Source organism: Apium graveolens, chromosome 11 (assembly GCF_009905375.1).
Source record: "Apium graveolens cultivar Ventura chromosome 11, ASM990537v1, whole genome shotgun sequence".
NCBI lineage: Eukaryota > Viridiplantae > Streptophyta > Magnoliopsida > Apiales > Apiaceae > Apium > Apium graveolens.
Window position 1 is genome coordinate 23,596,401 of NC_133657.1, and position 24,676 is coordinate 23,621,076.

Below are 24,676 nucleotides of genomic sequence, written 5' to 3' on the forward strand. Positions count from 1 at the left end.
TTATTCCCTCTTATGAAAAGATAGTCGTATTACTATATGAGGAAGGTTGCGGTGCAAGCATAGAACTCTAGTAACGGTGATGTCTAAAATGAGATCCCAGGTTCGATTTTCGAAATCGAGGGAGTTTCAAAGGTGATTGTGTATAAGCTCGAGGAAGAGCATGGGTCCATAGAATGATGGACGGAATAGAAATATTTAGGCATGGGAAATACGATGCTATAATACTTGATGCTGATATAAATACGTATATGTTTTGTTCTCCTATGACAAACCTCTATAGTTCAGAGGTAGGTTCCAAGCCAGATATTTTGTGGCAGTATATTTTTTTATATATACAATTCTCTTCGGTTCGTTCTTTTCTCTTCTTTTCATTTCATGTAAGTTGAGAAGAACAACCCTTCCAGAAGGGGAGGTATTGCCGAATGACTGTCTATCTGTGTGATAGAAGCCTAGTAGGATACCAACTATTGTTTAATTGCTTGTCAAGTACTAAAGGCTGGCCACCTTCTGTACTAACTATGCGAGATAACAAGTGTTCATGATCATAGTGATCTCTCAATGAATTCTTTTACTTCTATATGAAGGATTAAGCTTTCGAAAATAGAAACAGCTGAAAAAGGAGTAGTAAAGTTATGGTGGTATTCAGAATGGGAACACATTCGTAATACTAAGGTTGACGTGGTTATTAAAAGGTTATAGAACGCTAACGAGCAAAAGTATAACCAGTATAATATTAGGAACGGAAGGTAGTAGCGATTACGAACTCGAAAAGAATGGGTATTGAGAAGCAAAAGCTCTAATGCTAAACGCTATAATGAGAGTCTGTGCAATAGACTTGAAAGAATTTGGAATGATCACTTAACGCGGATTTAGTTATATCACGACAATAGATCATATGTCATTATTGAGGTGTCACCTTATGAGATCCTTGAGGGAAGATAATGTCGATCTCCCTTATGTTAGGATGAAGTTGTAGAGCGCAAGATGCTCGGACCCGCAGTAGTCCAAAGGACCAGGGATATAATAGATCTAATCAGAGGACGGCTGGTAGTAACCCAAGATGGACATAAGAGGTATGCTGATTTGACTCAAAAAGGACAAAGAGTATGAAATAGGGGGCCTAGTAATGTTATAGGTATCCCCTTGGAAACCCTTGAAAAAGGATTGATGAGGTTCGGAAAGAAAGGAAAGCTAAGTCTACAATTTGTTGGACCCTTGGATATATTAAGACATTTGGGAAGTTAGCATATGAGCTAGCCCTACCCCCGAAAGTTAGCATACACTAGATACGGAAAGATTTGAGAAAAAGGTAACAGGATAAAAAGGATTTAAATTAAAGGATTATAGGAGAGGATCATAAAAGGAATATAATATATTGAGAAAGGTTAAGGGAACCTAAGTAATAAGATCCCGGGTATGATCCTTCAAACGATAAACGAAAACGAAAGTTAAGCGAACCGTATAACAGATCATCGGTCATTAGGCAAACGATTAGGAAGTTAATCAAAGGGATTAGTGGGAATGATGTCATCCAACCAATAGAAAGAGGACAAGGAAGGGAGGATGACATCATGAGGATGACACAAGCATGACATGGGAAGGAAGGAGATGTGGTGACTTTTTAACCACACAAAACCAAGGGCAACTAGGTAATTCACTAAAGCAAACAACAAAAATCAACCAACCAAAAGCAAATCAAGCCAAAACATAAAAATCTCTCTTCTTCTTCTTCAAGCTCTCGGGTGCATTTCTTAAAATTTGAAGATCCAAGCTCCACCACTTACTATTTAGCAAGGTAATTATCTAAGCTTCCCCATGGATAGTTACATACTTCCTATAAGTTTAAGCTTCTAATTCCAAGCCAATCTTTTTCTATAAATCATGAAAGAAGATGGTGAATAGTGTTTTCAAGAACTAAAATTTGTGTTCTTGAAGTTTTGTTTAGATTAAGCTTGGATAAGGGCTTTAAAGGTGATTCCAAGGCATTCTCTTGATTCTCCACTCTCCAAGGAAGGTATAAACTACAAACCCTAGCTTTAGTTTTGAGTAATTAGGATTGAATGTGTTTGATATAGCATATGTGAAGCATGATGCTTGATTGGTTGAAGTTTGGTTGAGTTTGTAGAGATTAGTTGGTTTTGTTGCATTGTTGGAGTTGTAAATCTTGGTAATTAGTTAAAGAACCTAAGTAAAGCTTTTAGTTCATGTGAGGAATAAGTATAAATGGTTAATGTGGATTTGTTGGGGCTGTTATGATGTGGTTTGGAGGGATATTGGTTGTATGATTGATTTGGGGTTGATTGTGGTTGGTATTGAATGGTTTAAAATTGGGAAAACGCGTAAACATAGCCGTCGTAACGTCCGATTTTCTTTAGACTGTTTTTGTGCATAACATTAGGACCCGAGAACCCCCTGCAAGATTATGACCACTGCCATGTTTAGATAGCTCATGTTACGAGCTTCGTTTTGATATGTAGTTCGTTCGATTCCGATGCACGGTTTAGGAGAAACGGCCGTTTCATGTAACGGCGTTTCGCGGACGAAACTTTTCCCCTCACCTTACTTTGAAACATAGGTTAAAGACCAAAAAGGGTTAATTAATGTATGAAACATTTATGGTAAGTGTGTTAGGCAGTTGGTAAGACACTCGCGAAGGAATCGCATTAAAACTCGTAAAGGTTAAATTATTAAAAATGGTGGAGCCGAGGGTACTCGAGTGACTTAAGAGAACCAGCGAGCGCAAAACAAACGTTAGAGTCTAAGTTAGTTAAAGTATAGATTTACAAGTGACTTTGGTGTAATTCCAACTTACTTGTTGTTTATAGGTTACCAGACTCGTCCCGAGCCATTCGTAACCCCCAGTCGCTCAGGCAAGTTTTCTACCCGTTATACTGTTGTTGTGATGTATATATGTATATGCATTATCTTGCGATAGATGCATGATGTTTATATTAGCAAATGTTGCAATATATTGAAGCATGCTGCTATGATATATATATATATATATGCATGCCTGTTTCGTATTCTTGCCATATATATCTGTTGATTCAGTTGATAATACATATGCTAGAGGATAGCGGTAACTTGCATATACCCTTAGTATAGGGACCCAAAGGTGAAAATATTTTCTAAAACCGGGAGTCGAGGATCCCGAGTAGATTTTGTATATATGGATATGGATATATATATATATTTATATATATATATGGTTATACTTTTCCAACTATTAATCGAATAAGGGATATTCGATAACTTTATATTAATTGTTGAATATAATTTCGAATATTATTCGAGGGCTTATGACTCCTGTATTTTATGAATATTATTTATAATATTCATTCGAGGTATTATGACTCCGCTTATTACTGAAATATATTCTTTATTTTATTAAAGAATAAGGTGTCAATAATCAAACTTATTTTCGATTATTCAAATAAAGATAATACTTTCATATAAGTATATCTTTGATTATTAAATTTTCATTCAAGAAAGAGTTTTAAAACCTCTACTTCGATTATTTTTATAAAGATTATTCTTTATGGGAATATTATTTAAATAATAATATTCAGACATTTTCTAAAAATAATGGGGACTGATTTACTTCATTAAATCAGCTTTACTCCAAACATTCTTAAAAATGTTTTCGAGTCTTCAAAATGAATTTAAAAGGTAGAGCGGATCCCAAAACTTGTTTTCAAATTCAAGATCTTCCATTTTAAGGAGACTTGAATACTCGCTCAAAAACCTAAGGGATCCGGCTCTGTGGTGTATTTTATATTCGCAACAAGGTTGCTATTTTGTTAAATGAATCGATTACTTACCCAACACTCGGGAAGTAAAATTCTTGGAACAAGTTAATCCATTAACAGGCATCGCCTGGGAAATATCGGTGAGTTTTCCTTTCCAACTAGATACGACTTCTTGGTGGAGCCGTATCAACAAGTTTCTACTTGGGGAAAGTGGGGACGAGCTTTACGTTTCAGAGTCATGGATTTCATCTGAACTAGGAGTGGCGTAAGTGGTCGAGTAGCGCCGGCCCAGCCTTATTATATTGGCCCAAATGGCCTGGAAGTTCCGCTAAGGCGGTCCATTCCTTAGGAGTTCAGTGTTCGGTTGACAAGTAAATCCGACAGGTTCTCCTCTACATGTAGAAAATGGTGGGGTTGTACTACTACGACTGATCATCGTAAGTGGTCTTCCTGGCGCGGTAAACTCCCGTAATGAGTTCATCATCCAATTGGATATTTCTGCAACACTACCCAGAGCACTTCGATAGAAAGGCTACGGTTGGGCGATTGTTGAGTGTTGGCAGGGTCAAGTTTTCAAAATAATGTTTGCATCAAATGAAGTATCTCATAACTTCATTTTATTTTGATGATATTTTAAAGGTTGAATCTATTCAAGTATTATCTTGTAGTCTCATCTATGTGATGAACTTTGGAAACTAATTATAACTTGAATGGTGGTAGTTCAAGTAGTATTTGGAAAAGATATAAGTATATTGGAGTTTCTTGTAACTTCATCTTTTAAACTTATATCTAGTAAATGATTATCTTATGCATGACAAAGATTTTCAGAAAAACGTTGAGACAAGGTTAGATATATGAGATCACCTTGCAACGATATTTTTATACAGTTATACACTGGGACTTTGTGTATATTATGCATGGAAGAGGACTTCCAATATTTTGAAAAGTATATATGTATATATACTGAATATTTTGCGACTTCATCGCATTAAGATATCAAACTTGGTTCATTTCTTTTGACCAAGACTTTCATGAGTACTATGAGAAGGCTCATATATTGTTAATCATTATACATATTATTTTGGTGGGCTTGCTGCTCACCCTTGCTTTCTTCTTTCATCACACAACATCAGATAGACAAGATGAACCGGACCAAGCTCCCGATTCGCAAGAGGTTAGGAGACGTTCCGCAGTTTTCTAGAAGCACTGATGCCGCCATAGCTGAGGTAGGAACTACCAATAGGCTAGGCTTTCAACTTTTGATGTATCAGATTATGTATATTTATGAATTGTAATAATGGCAAAGAAATGTAAATTTATTCAGAAACCTGTTTAAGGTGTATTGGCATATAATTGTGGAATAAAACGACTTGTGATTATTTTTGGATATTCATCTCTGAGACTATAACTTGTGGTGTGTGTGTTTATTGTGGGGTCACAGTACAGAGTAGTTGATTATTTATTAAGATTGGGTGTTGTTAAGGGAAATGGAACTCGTGACAACCCGGATCCCCGACCCCGGATTTGGGGGTGTTACACTCAACTTCCCTTTCTTTCCAAATATGGTTAAACCTTTCCAAGGAGATACTTTTAACAAGACTTTGTCTCCAGGATCAAATTGCTCATCTTTTCGTTCTTGATTCGCATACTTCGTTTGTCGATCTTGAGCATCAATTAATCTTTTTCGAATCATTTCCACCTTCTCTTTCGTTTGTTAAACTAGCTCTGGGCCAATTAATTTGCGCTCACCAACTTCGTCCCAATATGCAGGGGATCTATATTTTCTTCCATGCAACGCTTCATAAGGTGGCATGCCAATACTTGCGTGATAACTATTGTTGTAGGAGAACTCAATCAATGGCAAATGTTCGCCCCAACTTCCTTTAAAATCTATTGCACGGGTTCGCAACATATCTTCGATCGTCTGTATTGTTCTTTCACTTTGTCCGTCAGTTTGCGGATGATATGTTGTACTCATTTTCAGCTTAGTTCCCAAATGATCATGAAATTGTCCCCAAAAGCTCGAGTTAAACCTCGGGTCTCTATTAGACATGATAGATACTGGAACTCCATGACGCATCACAATCTCATCGAAATACAATTTGACCAACTTTTCTAACAAAACCTTTCGTTTATCGGTAAGAAATGTGTTAATTTCATCAATCAATTAATTATTACCCAAATTGCATCATGATTAGACTTGGTTTTTGGTAATCCTATCAAGAAATCCATCACGATATGTTCCCATTTCCATTCTGATATGTCCAGTGGTTGAAGCAATCCACTTGGTCTCTGATGTTCCGCTTTTACTCTTTGACACATATAACACTTACTTATCCATTCCGCGATTTCCTCTTTCATGTTTGGCCACCAATAACTTTCTTTTAAATCTTTATACATTTTCATACTTCCAGGGTGAATTGAAAATCTCGAGGAATGCGCTTCATGCAAAATCTCGTGCTTTAGCTCCACAATGTTAGGTATCTAAATACGTGAGTTAACATGATATATTCCTCTTTTATCCTTTTGAGCTTTGATTTCTTCTCCTAAGAACTTATCCTTTTCGTGATTCATCACTTGCGTCTTGGAAACATCGGATCTTTTCCAAAATTTTGGGTTGAAATGACATCGCATACATTGCTTTCTTCTCAAAATCCTTGATCAATTCTTCTGACGAAGTTAACATATTCAATCTTTCTTACGACTTAAAGCATCTGCGACCACATTTTCCTTTCCAGGATGATAATTTATTGCACAATCGTAATCTTTAATAAATTCTTACCATCTTCTTTGTCTCATATTCAACTCCTTCTGAGTGAAAATATACTTTAAACTCTTATGATTTGTATAGATCTCACACTTTTCTCCATACAAGTAATGCCTCCAGATTTTAAGGGCAAACACAATGGCTGTCAATTCCAAATCATGCATGGGATACTTCTGTTCATGTGGCTTTAGCTTCCTTGACGCATACGCTATTACTTTCCCGTGTTGCATTAACACACATCCAAGCCCTTTATACGAAGCGTCGTTAAAGATTACAAATCCTCCTTTCTGATCTGGTAACACCAACACTGGGGCGGTTACCAATCTCTTCTTCAATTCCTGAAAACTTTCCTCGCATTTGTCCGTCTACACAAACTTCTCATTCTTCCTTGTCAACTTAGTCAATGGAACAACAATCTTAGAGAAATCTTGCACAAATCTACTATAGTATCCGGCTAATCCCAGAAAACATCTGACCTCCGTAGGAGTCTTGGGCCTTTACCAATTCATCACAGCTTTCTATCTTAGCTGGATCTACTTTGATTCCTTCTTTATTGACCACATGTCCAAGAAATTGTACTTTCTTTATCCAAAATTCACACTTCGAAAACTTGGCATATAACATTTCTTTTCTCAAAATTTCTAAGAAAACCCTCAAATGCTCCATATGGTCTTCCTCCGTTTTGAAATATATCAATATATCATCGATAAACACTATAACGAACTTATCCAAATATTGTTTGAACACTCTGTTCATAAGATCCATAAATGCGGCTGGCGCGTTCGTCAATCCAAACGCCATTACCAAAAACTCTTAGTGTCCATATCTCGTTCGAAATGTCGTCTTGGGTATATCTTCCGCTCTAATCTTCAGCTGATGATACCCAGATCTCAAATCAATCTTGGAGAAATAAATAGCTCCTTTTAACTGATCAAACAAGTCGTCGATTCGCGGTAGAGGGTACTTATTCTTAATCATCAATTTATTCAATTCACGATAATCAATGCACAACCTCATACTTCCATCTTTCTTCTTTACAAATAACACCGGTGCACCCCACGGGGATACACTCGGGCGTATAACTTCTTTATCCAACAATTCTTGCAACTGTGCGGCTAATTCCTTCATCTCGACTGGCGCCATTCGATAGGGAGCTTTCAATACTGGTTTTGTTCGAGGAGCTAAATCAATTGTAAACTCAATCTCTCTATTTGGAGGTAGTCCAGGTAACTCATCTGGAAACACATTGGGAAAATCTTTCACTACCAGAATATCCTCAATCTTAACGGATCCTTTTTCTACATCCTTGACATGAGCCAAATAAACTTCGTATCCTTGTCGTAACAATCTCCTTTTCTGAATAGCCGTTAGAAACTTCCTCTCTTGTCTTTTCCCCTTAAATATCACTTCAGCACCATCCCTGGTCCTTAACTTCACTCTATTTCCTTTACACTCTATTTACGCCTCGTGGTTCGACAACCAATCCATTCCTAATATAACATCAAATTCTCCTAAATTAAAAGGAATTAAGTCAGCAGAAAAGTGCCGACCTTCTATAACCAAATCGCAGTTAGGAGAAATTCTATTAGCAGTAATTCTCTCTTGATTTGCTACCTCTATAATTAAGTTGGATTCAAGAGGGTACGCAAAACACTTTAGTCTATCAAGAATACTTTCAGAAATTAAAGATCTAGTTGCTCCAGAATCCATTAATACTTTTACTTCTACTGAGTTAATAACAAGCATACCTGCCACCACGTCCACATCTTGCACAACATCTTTCATTGTCATATTGAAGGTTCTAGCTTTAGGTTGAACTGTTGGTGCGGGAAGAGGCGGCGGTCCAGCAATCCTAAGAACATTGGCCTTTTGAACAGGCTCCTTACAATTTCTGGCCATATGACCCACTTTTCCACATTTAAAGTAGGTTAGGTCAGGTTTCATTCGGGCACTCTGATGAATAATGCCCTTTATGGTTACACTTGAAACATATTACATCCAACTTATTACACCTTCCCGGGTGTCTCTTTCCACAAACTTTGCACTCTTAAATCTGAGGTCTGTTATCCTTTCCCGGTTGTCCTGACTTCTGGAAACGGTTCTTTTGAGCTCTGTTACCGGGTTTGAACTTCTAAAACTTTTAGTTTTGACCTCCACCACTCTTTCCTACCTTTCCTCTGAACTTTGAACTTCCTTGCTCTTGCTCTGAGCTCTCAAACTTCCTTTTCCTACCTTCATTTTCTCTTTTTGCAGCTTCACGCTCTCCTTCCACTATCATTTCCTTTTGCACTAGGGCGGCATAGTTTTTGATCTCCAACAGTGCCACTTGACTTCGAATCCATGGCCTAAGTCCCTGTTGGAACCATTTGGCCTTCTTTGCCTCCGTATTCACATACTCAGGTACAAATCTAGACAACTCTGAAAATTTCGCTTCATATTCCGCTACCGTCATATCCTCTTGTTTAAGATCCAGAAACCTCATCTCCAACTGATCTTGCATATAGCTTGGCAAATACTTCTCTAAAAACATTTCAGTAAACTTCTCCCACGATAAATCCTTTCCTTCAAGCAAGGCCTTAGAAGATTCCCACCAGAAACTCGCCTCGTCCTTAAGGTAATAACTCGCATACTGAGCTTTCTTTTCATCCTTAACTTCTATTAACTCAAACGCTTTCTCCATTTCTCTTAACCACGACTGAGCCTTTATCGGGTCGGGTAATCCTAAGAACTCTGGAGAATGAACAAATTGAAAGTGTTTGAAATTTCCAACTTTAGGGGCTACGGGTTGTTGCAAAAGCTGAGCAAGACGGCGCATCATAGTGGTTTCTGGATATATTTCTGGGTCTTGGGTTTGGATTTCTTCTTCTTGGTAATCTGATGAGTTGGCCATTTCTTACAAACCTGATTGAGCAATTATTTAGCAATACGATAGCATGGCATATATATAACAACATTATTACGAAATCTTTTTTGCGAGTTTCAAGCTTTACCCAATTTTGCACATGCAATCCTGTTACTATATAATTTCTCATATCAGTGTTGTTCTCTCATGGCACAGGGTATGATTTTATGAAATTTTAAATACGGTTGTGTAAAAACATAGTATGCAAAATAGTTTATAAAGATTTACTGGGTTCGCAACAGGAAGCAAGATACATGGTTGATTCAACAAGCCAAAGGTACATAAATAAAGGTTTGAAAAAAAACAAGTTCTGGAAATAAAGTACAGTAATACAACAGGGTTAAACAGAGGAAAAAATGGAATATATCCCCTTATTTACCCCTAACTTCTAACAGCTACTACTACAAAGTCCTAAGATACAATACAACATAACAAATGAAAAAGAGATCCCGACATCTGACCAAGTATCCCAAAGCCTACTGGCACTGAAAAGAAACACAACTATGGGCCCCACCAAATGTCCCGCCTAATCAACACTACCATCTAATCATCCACAATCTCTCTCAACACAACTAACATCCAGCGAATGATCTTATGCAGCCTCCGGGCCTCAGCATCAGCATCACTAGTGGATTTTCCCTCATCCAATCTCCTCATGGCACCCTGCTCCACGATCTTAAGCCGGATTCTCTACTCATCATCCATATCCGAAGTACTCTGCCTAGACTCTCGAGCTAGCCTATCCACCAAAGCTCCCAACTCAGGAATACGGGAGTAAACAAAGTCTCGATCCTGGGCTAACTTACCACCAACACTGACAGGCACAATCTTAGGCATCTCAGACTCTGGCTCAGAGGCTGGGGTCTCTGACTCTGGTCTCAAGGGTGATATCTGAATAGAAATCTCACTACTCTCAGATGGATCCTCCTTTGGGTCTGAACTAACATATACAGGCTCCTCTGAAGAGGGTGGAATGGGGTCCACTGGGGTATCGGTCAAACTAATCTTTGAATCAGAATCACTACCACTACTGGGATCCTGAGAGAAAACATAAAACAGTAACCAAGAAACATCATTAGGGTTAAATAAAACTCCAACTAACTCACACCCTAACTCTAGTTGCCACTTTAGCTTATACACACTTTCCTTAGACTATACCTAATAGTCTAACTCAACTCTATATGAGTCGAACACTCTCGTGATACAAATATATATGCAAAATACCCTTTTATCCTAACTTGTCTCAGGGACTGGATCATGTAGCTCTGATACCAACTTGTGACACCCTCAATCTCGGGGTTAGGAAATGAGGACCCACACACCATTAAACTATGAATAAATAAGCATAAACCCCGATTAACTACTAACAAGATCAAACATGATAAAGTTTGAGACAAGATTACAACTACCAACCAAAATATATAATTTACAACCCAAAATAAAACCAAATTTATATAATCGATTTCGACTTGAAACCTACAGATAACCCATTGTATCTTTACAACTTCCCGACTAAGCGCTTGCTCACACAAAACCTGCACTACCTGCTCTGGCATTTGGAAGCCCACAACACGGTAGGGACCACCAGGATCGCTCTTACGAGCAGTGCGCCTAAGTCTGGCCATCCTCTTGCTTAACTACCATGGTTAGATCAAAGCAAAACATATGAGTATAAAACTCAGCAAGTAACTATATATAACAGTTCTACAATACAATATCCACAATATACCATTTCTGATTTCAAGGCATTCTACTTTAACACTTATAGGTGGCAGATTTCTGTCTTTGGGCTTATGAAAGGGTTTATGAAGAAAGGCTTTGGGCTTTCAGGAATCAAAGCTGAAGATAGGGTGAAAACCGACATTCATCACAAATCATTAACATGATCTCAAATGATCCTTTAAATGGAAAGCGAGAATCTATTCAACTCTGGAAATCAACATGATTGATAACAATATAAGAATTAGGGTTCACAATTTATATGCAAATCGATATCAACATCAATTCTATTTTCAAAACATTATAAGCCATTTAGGAATCAATTACTGAATAAGGAAATTCAATTTCTCTTTAAATAGTATGGAACCCTTGATTGGACTACTTTCACTTTTAATAATAATAATACGAGTGATCAGCCCGTACCGACCTCCATCCGGTCTTTAAGGTACCTATGGCATAATTTCATCCTTAAATCAGACTAGCCCCGCTAGCCTCTTAACATGACTGTACTAGTCCCACTAGTCTCTTACGTCTTAATCCAATCCATCAGGAATTCGTTTGGAAAACCTTGTATTGGAAAAGAAAGGTTTTACTAAATTCATTTTAACATTACCAAGAATATGAAATCATTCAGACTCTTTCAAGTCGAAACTCATTCTTAAGTTCAATTTCAAGAAATCAAAGAAAGTGAATGAATCAAAGATAAACAAAGTACAACACTAGGGATCTTGATCAAATGATCATAAAGTATACAAGTTATGGAATCAAACAGTTTTAAGAATCATTGTGGACATGATTATAAAGGAGTGAAGGATCATTTCACAAAGGGGTTCGCAAAGGTTATTATAGGGTTTACAAGAATTCAAGGTATTAACAGGTGATCAGGATAAGAAAAGGTTACCAAAGGGTTTGAATAATAATCTTATCAATAATAAGTTCGCAAGGACAATGATAGGGTATCTCAAAAATCAATAACAGGGGTACATCACTATAAAAGTTCAATACTCTACATGGCATGAACAATATCCTCTCTATAACAATTTACACAAGTAAGTAGAGTTACATTCCTGAATTCGCTTTCCTATTTCACAAGGGTTGAACTACTGCCACCTACTACACTTTTCCCTTTCCTAGCCCGAATGCCTTCACGCTCCGAATCTACAATCCAACAATCAAAACCCTAATTAGATTCTCACTCGATGTTCCCGGAACGCTTAACAAATAACCCTTATCAAGAGACCCTAAGAGTATACATATACTCAATTATAATCACACGACACGTTTATACCATAACTCATATACTATAACCAAATAGACATCGAATCATATATTGTAATGCAAACACAACGCATATCATATAATCCTTATATTTTAAACTCTATACTTTGAGTTATTATATCACTTATATAGCCTTATATCAAGATAATTCAATCCTTCCTTTTTCATCATTTAATTCGAACGAAAACACACACATAAATCACATAACTTCTAGCAATTACACATGCATTCACTTAGCATCAAATCAATCCCTTTTATACCTATATTCCATTCGGCTATAACCACAAAACACAACCCAAGAGTCAAACATTAACATGCAAGCACCAAAATTGCATAAAAACTTGAGATTAATTCAACACTCATCCCTTTTAAATCATTTTTAACTTGAACATTTACATGCAAAGCTATTGATTGACATGCGTTAGATATATTATTCCAAACTAATTCAATTTCATTCTTACAACTCATTTAAACATATAATATAAACCCTAAACATGGTTGATCACTCACTTTAACACATAATTTAACTTAATTTCTTTAAAAAAGAGTAGGGACATTTGAAATTTCCAAGAACCGAAACATGCATGCATCACTTTGGACCTCTAAACCACAACTCAATCTATTTATTCTATAACTTCTAAAAAAAATTATCAATATATTAATTACACTAACAAAAATCAACTTAATCTTCTCAAAAATCAAGAACCATTCGGCTTTTTAAAGAAACATCACATGTAAACATTATTCCAAATCCTTGAATCATTAATCACTCTAATTTCTCAAAATTTTCCTAGAATAAACATCCATAACCATTTAAATCAACAAGATCAACTCAATAACTTTTGAAACCAAAAATCCCATTCGGTTTTTAATCAAATCACCACATGCAAACACAGAAAATTGATTTAAGGATACTATAGCTCAGTTTTTAACATCATCACTCACCACCGGTTCACCGGAGTTCATCACCGGTGGCGGTGGCTTCACGGTGGTGCCCCCACTCTGGGGTTTCCAACCTTCAACCACCAATTTTCACAACAAATATACGCATGCAAGCACATATCAGCACTTCAAATCGTTTAGAAATTAAAACCCTTTTTGTCCTCATAAGAACCGAATCAAAACCACCAAATCCAACTTTGGATTTTTAAAAACTTTAGTGGTAGCAACATGCATCTACATATCTAGATAGATGATGAAAAATCTATCATAATCTTGGTCTTACAATTGAAAATGATGAAGAATCAAAGGAAGGGTTGAAGAGAGAGAGTACCGAGAGTGAGAGAGAGAGAGAAGACCCGAGAGAGAGAAAAAAAATGAGAGAATGAGAGAAAAAGAGAGAGGTCGGGGTGAGGAAAGAAAAGAAAGGGGGTGGGGTGGGGTTTATATACTACCAAGGAAGGGTAGTTTAGTAATTAGGAAATTTTATTACCAAATCATCCTTTATTCCTTTTCCAAAAATAAATTTAGTTAAATATCTCTCTCGGAAAAGATAGAATTGGTACGAATAATAATTTTAGAATAAAGATCTCGAAATTAGCTTTTCGACCATACTTTCAAAATAATTTTTGAGCGAACGGTTGATTTACTACTGATTTTACAAGATTGCGCTCAAATAGAATTATAACACGATAAATTCATTTTAAAATGCGCCAATCACGAAATAAATCCATCTATTATTTTTATAAAGTCCCTTGGACTATTTAGAAGATAACAAAACAACTTTCACACCTTGGACACACTCAGATAATTTTATTAAAACATTTAAAGGTCCAATAAACCTTATTTTAAATCAAATAAATCCCTTAAAATTATTAAAAAAAACTATCAGAGCATACAATCAAGCATATTTCCAAGCAATAGCAGATATTCACATATCACGTCTCATACTTGATCATAAATTTTCCTTTTGTAATAATATTTACTCCCTTTGTGCGTATCGGGTCACGTTCTGCTTGACGGCCCGACGCTAAGAATTTTAACTACGCTTCATAATCGATTAATTCTTCCGACTGACACGTTACTAGAATATATTACTTTCGTACACATTCCATTTCTCAAAATACCACATAGATCACATTTAAACACTTTAGCCCCTTTTAAGACGGGTTCCGTTCTATCCGACGGCCCGACTATACAGCTTATCTCCTAAGCTGACTCAACAAAATGAAATGCGTCATTTTACGCTCCCAGCTACTTATATTTAATAAGAACAATTCAACCAAAAAAATCATTTAATTTAATCACATAATTTATAATTACACCACAGAATTATACTTATTCACTTAATCACATCGCGAAATTCTCAGTCGTTATAATTACTAGATATGATTAACACTAGGGGGGATGAATACCCTTCCAATACACATCTAGATTCATTCAATTATAGTAATACATGGCACAATATATATTTTGATAAAATAAACACACTTTATAATGTTCGTCCCCATCTTAGGCTAGTTCCCGTTGACGGTATTGATCGTACTTGCCGCTGGAAACCCGACACTCTATTCATTTATACATACGCCCTTAGTGCTGGGCTTAGGTTTCCTTTCCACGATTTCATTCCCCGCTTACTAGCAGACTAGCAAATTGACCCCTGTCAGCTTCCTCCGAATGCTTGGAGTAACATTTTATATTTTATGGTATCGTGTCTTAGGGGAGGTTTTACTTTGTTAGTAGTAGTTTTTAGGAAAATATTTCAGTGTTATAACAGTTCTCAGAGTATCTGTGGCTGGGTTTACATTAAACAAAGGCCCAAGTGTAAACATATGTTCAATAGTGCTTCCATTCCCGACAATAACCAACATTGGAGGAGTAATTTTATCTAGCTAAGGTGGGAGAATGGGGACTAGGGCACCCTCTTCAGATCTTCCTTTGGGAAGGTCAGCGATGGTAGCCTCAAATCCATTCACCTAACCCCCGAAGAGACTATCATCTATAACTAGCTCATTCGGGATGATGGTTCCACTCCCTGCTAGACTCTATTAGAGGAGTTTTCTCTAATCCAAGTGGGACTCTCCTCGGTTTCTGCACAGGGTATTTTTCTTCACATCTTGTTTTTACTTTCTTTCATGCATTATTGACACTACTTCTTCAGGGATTTAAAGAATGGCAAACACTTGTCTCCAGATTTGGAGATGAAACGTCCTAGAGCGACAACTCTTCCAGTGAGTTTATGAACATCCTTTATGGAACGCGGTGGTTCCATATCCAAGATAGGCTTTATCTTATCAGGATTGGCCTTGATTCCCCTCTTCGAGACCATAAGACCTAAAAACTTTCCAGATACTACCCCAAAGGCACATTTTGCAGGATTTAGCATTATTTTGTGATATCTTAAGACCTCAAAAGCTTCCCTCAAATGAGTTATGTGGTCAGTCCTCACTAGACTCTTGACTAACATATCATCGACATAAACTTCCATGGTCTTGCAAACAAGATCCTTGAAAATCTTATTTACCAACCTTTGATAGGTGGCTCCTGCATTTTTGAGACCAAACGCCATAACAAGATAACAAAAAACACCAAAGTCAGTAATGAATGATACATTTGGGATGTCACTCTTGTGCATCTTGATCTGGTTGTATCCATTGAATCCATCCATAAAGCTCAGCATCTCATGACCAGCGGTAGCATCTATCAATATATCTATCCTCAGCAACGGGAAACAATCCTTTGGGCACGCATCATTTAGATCGGTAAAATCCACGCATATTCTCCACTTTCCATTAGCCTTTTTCACCATTACAGGATTTGTTAACCATTCTGGAAATTGTATCTCTTCAATGAAACCAACCTCTAAGAGCTTCTCTACTTCTTTCTTAATAGCTTCTTGCCTCTCTGGTGCAAATCTTCTTTTCTTTTGCTTCACAATCTTTCAGCTGCCGACCATATTTATCTTATGAGTGATCAGTTCAGGGTTTATGCCAGGCATATCAGCTACCGACCATGCAAGCACATCACTATTTTCTTGTAAAAACTTTACCAACTTCCCTCTAAGGGGCTCCTCTAGTGATGCTCCAACGAAAGTCACTTTTTCAGGATCCTTGGGAGCCAAAGGAATTGGAACCAAATCTTCTGCTAGCTTCCCTATTTTCTCATCATTCTCATGGATGTCCAGATCTTCAATATGCAGAACATGCCCCCGACTTTATCAGCCCTTAGAGAGGCCACATAAAAACTTCTTGCCATCTTTTGATCTCCTCTTTCCTCTCCAATCCCGTCCCGGGTGGGAAACTTCATCACTGAATGGTAAGAAAAGGGGACTGCCTTAAAAGCATGTATTCCCGTTCTTCCCATAATTGCATTGTAAGTTGATCCGGCCTTAACCACTACAAAGTCTAACATTTGTGTTGCTTGTTTTGGTTCCTGACCTATAGTCATTGGCAACTTAATTATCCCTTCCATGGGGCACTCCACTCCAGCAAACCCATATATTGGCATAACAGTCGGGGTCAGTTGAGAATCGTTGTAACCCATCCTTATAAAAGTATTATAGAGTAAGATGTCCACTGAAGCTCCATTGTCTACAAGGACTCTCTTCACCAGGCTATTTCCTATTACGGGTGTTATGACTAGTGGATCATTGTGAGGAAATTTCACACCCTCCAAGTCAGAATCATCAAATGTCATCGTAACTCCTGTCTTGGCCCTCTTCGGGGCTTCCCCAGCAATATGCATAACTTCTCTAGTGTATGCCTTCCTTGAACTCTTAGATGGCCCATCAGCAGTTGGGCCTCCGAAAATTGTATTTATCACTGGCCCTCGGGGTTGTGGTCCCCCAAAATTTGTGTTAATCACCGATCCTCTTGGCTAGGGGTTTCGCCCCTGATCATCCTGACCCCATCTGCGATCATCAAAATTTCTTCTTCCATTTTATTCCTATCTCCAGTATACTTTCTTAACTTTCCCTTTCGAATTAGGAACTCTATTTCATCCTTTAGTTGCCTACACTCGTCGGTGTCATGCCCAGCGTCCTTATAAAACCTACAATACTTGCTTTTATCCAACTTAGTATGATCAACTTTTAGGGGTTTAGGCCAATGGACTTCCCTATATCTTTCAATCTCCATGAAGATCTGACTCCTAAGGGTGTTCAGTTTTGCATACTCGGTGAACTTTTGCCCAGGTCCTCCCTTTTTTGGGGTTGAATCAGTGTTTAGCTTAGTTCTAGTATACTTGTTGTTAGAATTATATTCCAGATCAGTTTTTCCTTTCTTACTTCCAACAAGCTCGTTATTCACTACCGTCCTCCGCATGCTTTCCTCCACCTTGATGTACTTCCGGGCTCTGTCTTGGAGCTGTAACATGCTTTCAAGGGGGCGCTTGGATAACGACATCTTGAAGAACTCGTCCCTTGTTCCCTGTTGTAGTGCTATCATAGCTACCTTGTCATCAAGGTCTGGGACCTTCAAAGCTTCCTTGGTGAAACGATTCAGGTAGTCTCTCAAGGACTCCATAGCTCCCTGCACAATACTCATGAGGGATGCTGAACTTTTCTCATGCACTCTCTCACTGATGAACTGTTTGATAAAATCTTGACTCAGATCTCTAAAGAATCCAATAGAATTAGGAGGCAAACGACTATACCATCTTTGGGCCACTCCCGACAGGGTTTGAGGAAAGGTCCGACACTTAATAGCATCATTCACGGGCTGCAACAACAGTGCATTAGAGAATGTCCTAACATGATTAACGGGATCCCCAGTGCCATCATAGTCCTTGATTGTGGGCATCTTGAACTTCCTTGAGATATGGGCATTCATTATCTCTTCAGTGAATGGTGGAGTGGGATCATCAGGATCTCCTAGGTGCAGAAGATCACTCATATCAGCCCTTCTTGGTATTGGACCATCCAGGTCTATGACTGGAGGATATCTCCTCCTCAAGGGTAGTGGGGGTCTTAGGTGTGCTTTCAGATCGTGTTTTAGCCTCTGAATCTCAGCTTTATGAGCCCTGATCCTCTCATGCACTTCTTGGGTGTTTGTCCCTTGTGCGTTTATGGGTTGTCGGTTAGCATCAGCCATAGGTTCTTTACCAGCACACCTCCTCCTCGGAGCCACATCGTCATCCGAAGATTCGGAGTCTCTTTCGGTGTAAGGTCCATATAATTCTTGGTAATCCGGAAGTGGAGCCAAACCTCGTATGTAGGGGGTGTTTGTCCTCGTGCTTCACTCCATCCAACATGTCCACTTTTTCCAACCTCGGGGTACATGGGCATCCCATAGGGGGGATTAGTGGTAATAATAGTTGAATATTCATACCTTGCAGGTTGAGAGTTCACAGGTGCATGTACCTGCTGAAGTTGGGGATTCGTCCCTTGAGGAGTCGGGGGATTCGTCCCTTGAGGAGCCGGGGGATTCATCCCTTGTGGCTGAGGCTCAGTTTCCCCTATCGGGGTTCCTCCTTGAGTGGGGGAGTAGGATGGGTGTTGGGGTATATCTACCATCGACGAAATCATTTGAGTTTTCCCAGCTGGTGTTCCTTAAGGGGCACTGTTTCCATTCCGTGTTCTTGCCATGGTTTTTGTTATGCTTTCCCAAAGACGGCGCCAAAGGTTATGGATTAAAAACTAGGGTATATTAATTGGTGTATTTATTACTAGGGTTCGTGAGCTTCGAGGCTCAATTTGACTGCTCTTTTGTCTCCTGACTCGATCTGCCTTAACAAGATGCCTACGTACCTTGCTGATTACCAAGGATGAAGTCAAAAAACATAGTTCTAATTTGGTGTGGGTGAGACCCCTTATATAGGTGTTAGGAGTCCCTGCATTGGACTATATCTAGGAGACTTAGTGGGCAAGTCTCAGATTTAGAATGGACTTTAAAGTCCTAGGAAGTAGGAAGTTGATTCCTTATTCAATTAGGTCCCTTGGAAGCTGATCTACAAGGATTTATATCTTTATTAAGACTCATCTTGACAGCTGATTTTTCTCTTATTTAATTAATTATGAAATTAATTAATATTCAGGGTTTTGGGCCTCTTCTAATGGGCTTAACAACCAGCCTAATTCTGATACAATAAATACGATATTAATTACGCAATCAGGGTTTATTTTATTCCCTATCAATTATTATTTTATAATATATATATTTTACATATATCTTAAAAATTATAATCATAATTTTTAATTTGTAATTGTATTTATACACTCTTAGAGCATCTCCAATGGGGTTGGCTATAATGATTGGCTAAATTGTACCTGTAAGACATTATGTAAAATTTGCTGAACATGTAAGACATTTTGCTTCGATGGTATTGGCTATATTGGTTGGCTATAATTTGGAAATAGTATTTTATTAATATGTTATATTATTATAAATAGAATATATCACTTTAATATGGTAATAACTGATGTGCAATACTCCTACAAAATTTTTACAAATCTGTAGTGGATCGACAAATATAGCCATCCATTGGAGGTTGACTATAATTATAGATAAGGGGTGAGTGTTATTCCCTAACAATACAACAAGAATTATAGAAGGGGGGTTGAGTGTAATTCTGGCTACATTTTCAAATTTAAGAATATTCTAACTTGATAAAATATAACAATAATAAAAACACAAGCTTTTAAAACTTTCTGGTGGATTTGAAAGTATCCACCAGAGAGATATATATATCAATTGAGAACCCTGTGAAGCTTTGAATAGCTCACAGCTACTTTACTAGTTGAACAAACAAAATTACAGAGAAATGTTTACGGAATACAGCTTGATATGTTAATCTGAAAATAAGCTTGCTTAGTTCATTTGTTCTACTTGCTACTCTTGGTTTATATATATCACCAAGTTACATGATAATAAGACAAGACAATAAAACAAAGTTTATCTAGTCTAAAATCATGCTACTTCATTATCCTTTCCAGTATCTTTGACTGTCCTCACAATAGCATGGAAATGGTAATGCTTCTTTGTTCTCTAACACCTGCAATTAGGCTGCCACATTTCATTTACAAACACCCAACGCATGTGACTATGTTGTCACTGTCAACAGATATTTGAATTAGATCATCCGTCGGGACATTGTTGATCATCCGTCGGGAGCTTTTGTTGATCATCCGTCGGAAGCCTCTTTGAACCATCCGTCGGGAGCCTTTTCTGTCACTTGACTCCATTTCATTTATACAGAATTACAAGACATCTTATATTTACAATTTGTCACCCTATTCTATATATCAACTAGTAGTCAGCATGACTTAAATACTTCTACAGAATCTACACATTGTTGCTTGCAGATATGTGCTACAAACTTATTGTTACATAAACTACACTCTCGATGGATGTTTAGTTACCATCCATTGGGACTATAAAGAGCATCCTTCGGGATTGTAATAAAGCATCTGTCGAGAGCTACAAATTTCACTAAGTTAAAACTACTAAGGTGTTTTGTTAATCTTATCATCAAGTACACAACATATTCCTAACAATCTCCCCCAATTTATGTCTACTAGAATTGTAGCCATAAATTAAGAGAAACTTGATGATAAAAAAACACCCTAAATGTACATAATGAGATATAGTAGATAAAACTAATAAGTGCTACACTATTTATTTGAAAATTGAACAAAGTAAAGTGTACAAAGAGTTCTCGCAATCATTGTCAAGGTGCTCCTCTAGTCTGAGCAGATGATTTCTATTTCCTTGACTTTCTGGATTTCTTTCCAAGCTTTCTGTCATTTTCTTTTGTTTGATTCTGGAGTTGTCTGTGGAATTCAAGTTCATCAGCTTCAGATAGATCCAGTTTTTCTTGCATTTCCAATAGAGTCTCATTGCTAGAGATACTCAATTGGTCATCCAGTCTGAAGAATCTTCTTACACCTTTGTCATCCATGAATTCCATCAGCCAATAAGGCCTCAAATGCACTCTATTTCCTATGAAGGGAATTGATAGAGTTTTTGGAAGTGCATCTTTGGCTTTATTACTTCTTAGCTCTTCAATATTTTTTAGAACTAATCTCCTTGCAGTCACATTAAATCTAAAGTTCTTTTTAAAGGATGAGTAGATCTTTTTCAGTATAGGACAGCTTTCTTCAAGACTCTTGTGAAGAGGCCATGTAATTTCTCTCTCTGCCTTGTATTTAAACACCAGTCTCTCAGGAAGATGTCTGTGAACATCAATTACTCTTACTTCTTCCAGTTCATCGAAGTAGAGGTTTATTTCAGAAAACTCCTTGATATCACAAATATACAAAAGATCTCCCTTGTTGATTGTGGGTTGAGATTTGGATAAGGTCTTGGTTCTGAGAGTCACAGGCTTGCTCTTCTTGGTTGCTCTTATCTTTGTTTTCTTTGGCTTGTTAAAGATAGGTAAATTTAGTTCAGGAATTGGCAGACTATCCCAGTCTATTGGCTCATTTTTGGAAATTATGGGCTCACCATGAAAGTTCTTCAATGGATCCACCTTGAATTCCTCATGCACCACTGAGGGCTTGGACGTCTGAGTTGAAGTTGTAGATTTTTTGGGGATGTAGTCTTCCATTTCCTCATCACTGAAGTCTAATTTTCTTTTTATTCCTCATGCACCACTGAGGGCTTGGATGTCTGAGTTAAAGTTGCAGAGTTTTTGGGGATGTAGTCTTCCATTTCCTCATCACTGGAGTCTAATTTTCTTTTTGAATGGAGCTTGTATTTGAATTTTCTTTTCTGCTGTGGTTCTTGATGCATTTTCTGATATTGAGCTTCAGTAATCATATGTGGTTTCTCAGATATCTCAGTTACAGTTTTGACAGCTTGAAGTTTAGCCAAGATAACATCTTGCTTCTTTTTCTATTTGAGCTTTTTAGCATCTAAAGCAGCCTGCTTCTTTTCTTGCTTGATCCTTTCTTTTTCTTCTTTCTTAGCTGCTGTAAACTGAGGGCGTCCAGCCATCACACATATCTCTTTATCATTCCTGTAGATTTTGGCAATTCTTCTTTTAAGTGTTGAATTAGCTGTATCCTTGTAAAATGCAATTGACCTTGCCAACAGCTTCTTTTCATTTGGCCTAGGTGTCTCAAACATAAGATCCACAGGGTTTTTGTCTAAGAACTTTGAATAGTTCCTTTTAAGCTTCAGAATTAGATTGGCTTTCGCAGATTTGATGCATGAAGTTGGGCCTTTTTTCCAAGCTACCAAGACTCATTTCATTCATTGGAATTTGTGTGACTTGTGAGTGGTGATGAAAAGTCTTGTCTTATTTCTGTATTTGACCAAATTTATTTTGAAAGTCTGCATCAATCTTTGTCAGTTTGGCATTTGATTTGAGTTTTATTGCTGCTAGATTGATGAGATCAATGCTATCCATAGCTGGTGGCTTAGTGAAAGCAATTACTGGCATAATTGATTTGCTGACTTGAATGTTTAGCACTTGCTCCCCCTCACTTGTAGACCCTCCTTGACTAACTAGGACAAGTGATTCTTCTTTCTAGCCCTTTTTGTTATCATCAAGTAGAGTTGAGATAGAAGTCTGTGCAGCCACCAACTTTTGAAGCAACTAAGTTTGTTGTGCTTGATATAACTGGATAGCTGTGAGATAGGCCTCTATAACTTTGAGTCTTTTATCTAAGAAATCAACTTTGGTTGCAAGACTAGAGTTCTTCCTTAACCGTCTGTTGATGTCTAGCACTGTTGTGTCTGGAAATTTAGCATCCAATCTGTCAGGGACATCCTTCTTGACTTGAGTAATCTCTCTTTTAGTTGAAGTGACATCTAGTTTATGTTGAAGAGCCTGTATTTGATGTAATTATAGAGAGTTAAGGTGTTCCTATAGGTGCTTCTTGGTGCTTGCATTTGTTGTGGATTGAAGAGCAGTTTGTGTCTGTTTAATGAGTTGGATGAGAGTGGTCTTGAAGTGATGTTCATCACACTCCTTTGAAAATGCCCAAGATGGCATACCAGATCTGGAGCTAGGGCCTACTTCTCCCCTAGGTCCATTGGCTCCTCTTCATCATTATCCTCATCTCCAAAGAACTCTTCAGACCCACCAGTGTTATAGTCAATATCATCACCAGCTATAGAAGGCATGGTGGTGATAGCATCCTTTGATCTTTGCATGGATTTAATTGAATGCACCAAGTTGAGCATCCTTTCTGCAGCCACATTATCCTGTTCAGCTAGAACTTCATATGCTGACACAGGGTGAGTAAATGCCTCAGCTTCAAAAGAGACAGAGTCTAAAACAGCTTGATATTCTTGATGAATTAGCTCTCTCTTGTCAGCCTCATTGACATCCATTAACTCACTTAAAATGGGCTCTACCATTCAGATATCCCTTCTTTTCTCTTAATTTCTCTCTGTTTTTTTATCAAGGGCTCCCCTTGGCTTCCCACCCTCACACCCTCACCTTCACATTCTAAGGTGGGACTCCTCTCACTTACTTTTTCCAGGCTGCAAGAAATAGCCTGCATTTGTTCACTCTTTTCCTCTCCTTTCGCCTAAGAACAACCCAGCCTCTCACTCATATCACTCCCTTCCCTCAGTCCTAGAAGTGATTGTACTACTACTAGCTCATCTACACTTGTGACAATAGTTGTGAAATTAGGTTGTGTAGTGAGTACCAACGGATGAGGAACATCCATCGGTGTAGTAGTTTGAGAATCCGATGGATGACTGCTATTAGGCACATCCGTCGGGATACAATCACTAACCGACGGATGAACAATATCCGTCGGGATGGAAGAAATGATAGAGTTTGGAGTGGGAACTATTGTAGACTCTGTGCAGATTAATGAGAATTTGGGCACAGATGTCTCAGTAGTCCCTGAAAGAATTGGCAAGTTAGCCAACAAATCATCTAAAAGATGATGCTGACTTGCACTGATTTTTGGCTTCCCCAACAGAGATAAAGAACGAGAATCAGGTGTTGATTTGTGAATCATGTCCACATCCAAAGAGTTTGTGGGAGAGTCTTGTGTATTTGTGGCTTCAATAATTAAAGATTTTGGCTGTGACCCCATATTTGTTGGAGGCACATCAAACTAAATTTGAGATGGTGCAGTGACTGAGTCTTTAGCTGCAGTTTGCACTGTTTGTGTTCCCTGTGCATCCCTAATTGTTTTGGATTGCTTCTTTCTGGCATAGGTTTGGGGTGAGCTTGTGTCCCTTGGCCTCTTGCCCTGTGCTCCTGGTTGGGAGCTTATTTCAATAGTGACATCCTTTTGGGAGGATGAAACTAGAGATGTGCTAATTTCCTTATTAATCACCACAGTTTGTTGGGAAACTGTGATGTGGCTAGGCTTAGGTGCACTCACCTCTCCAACCTTATCCTTAGGGTTTCTTT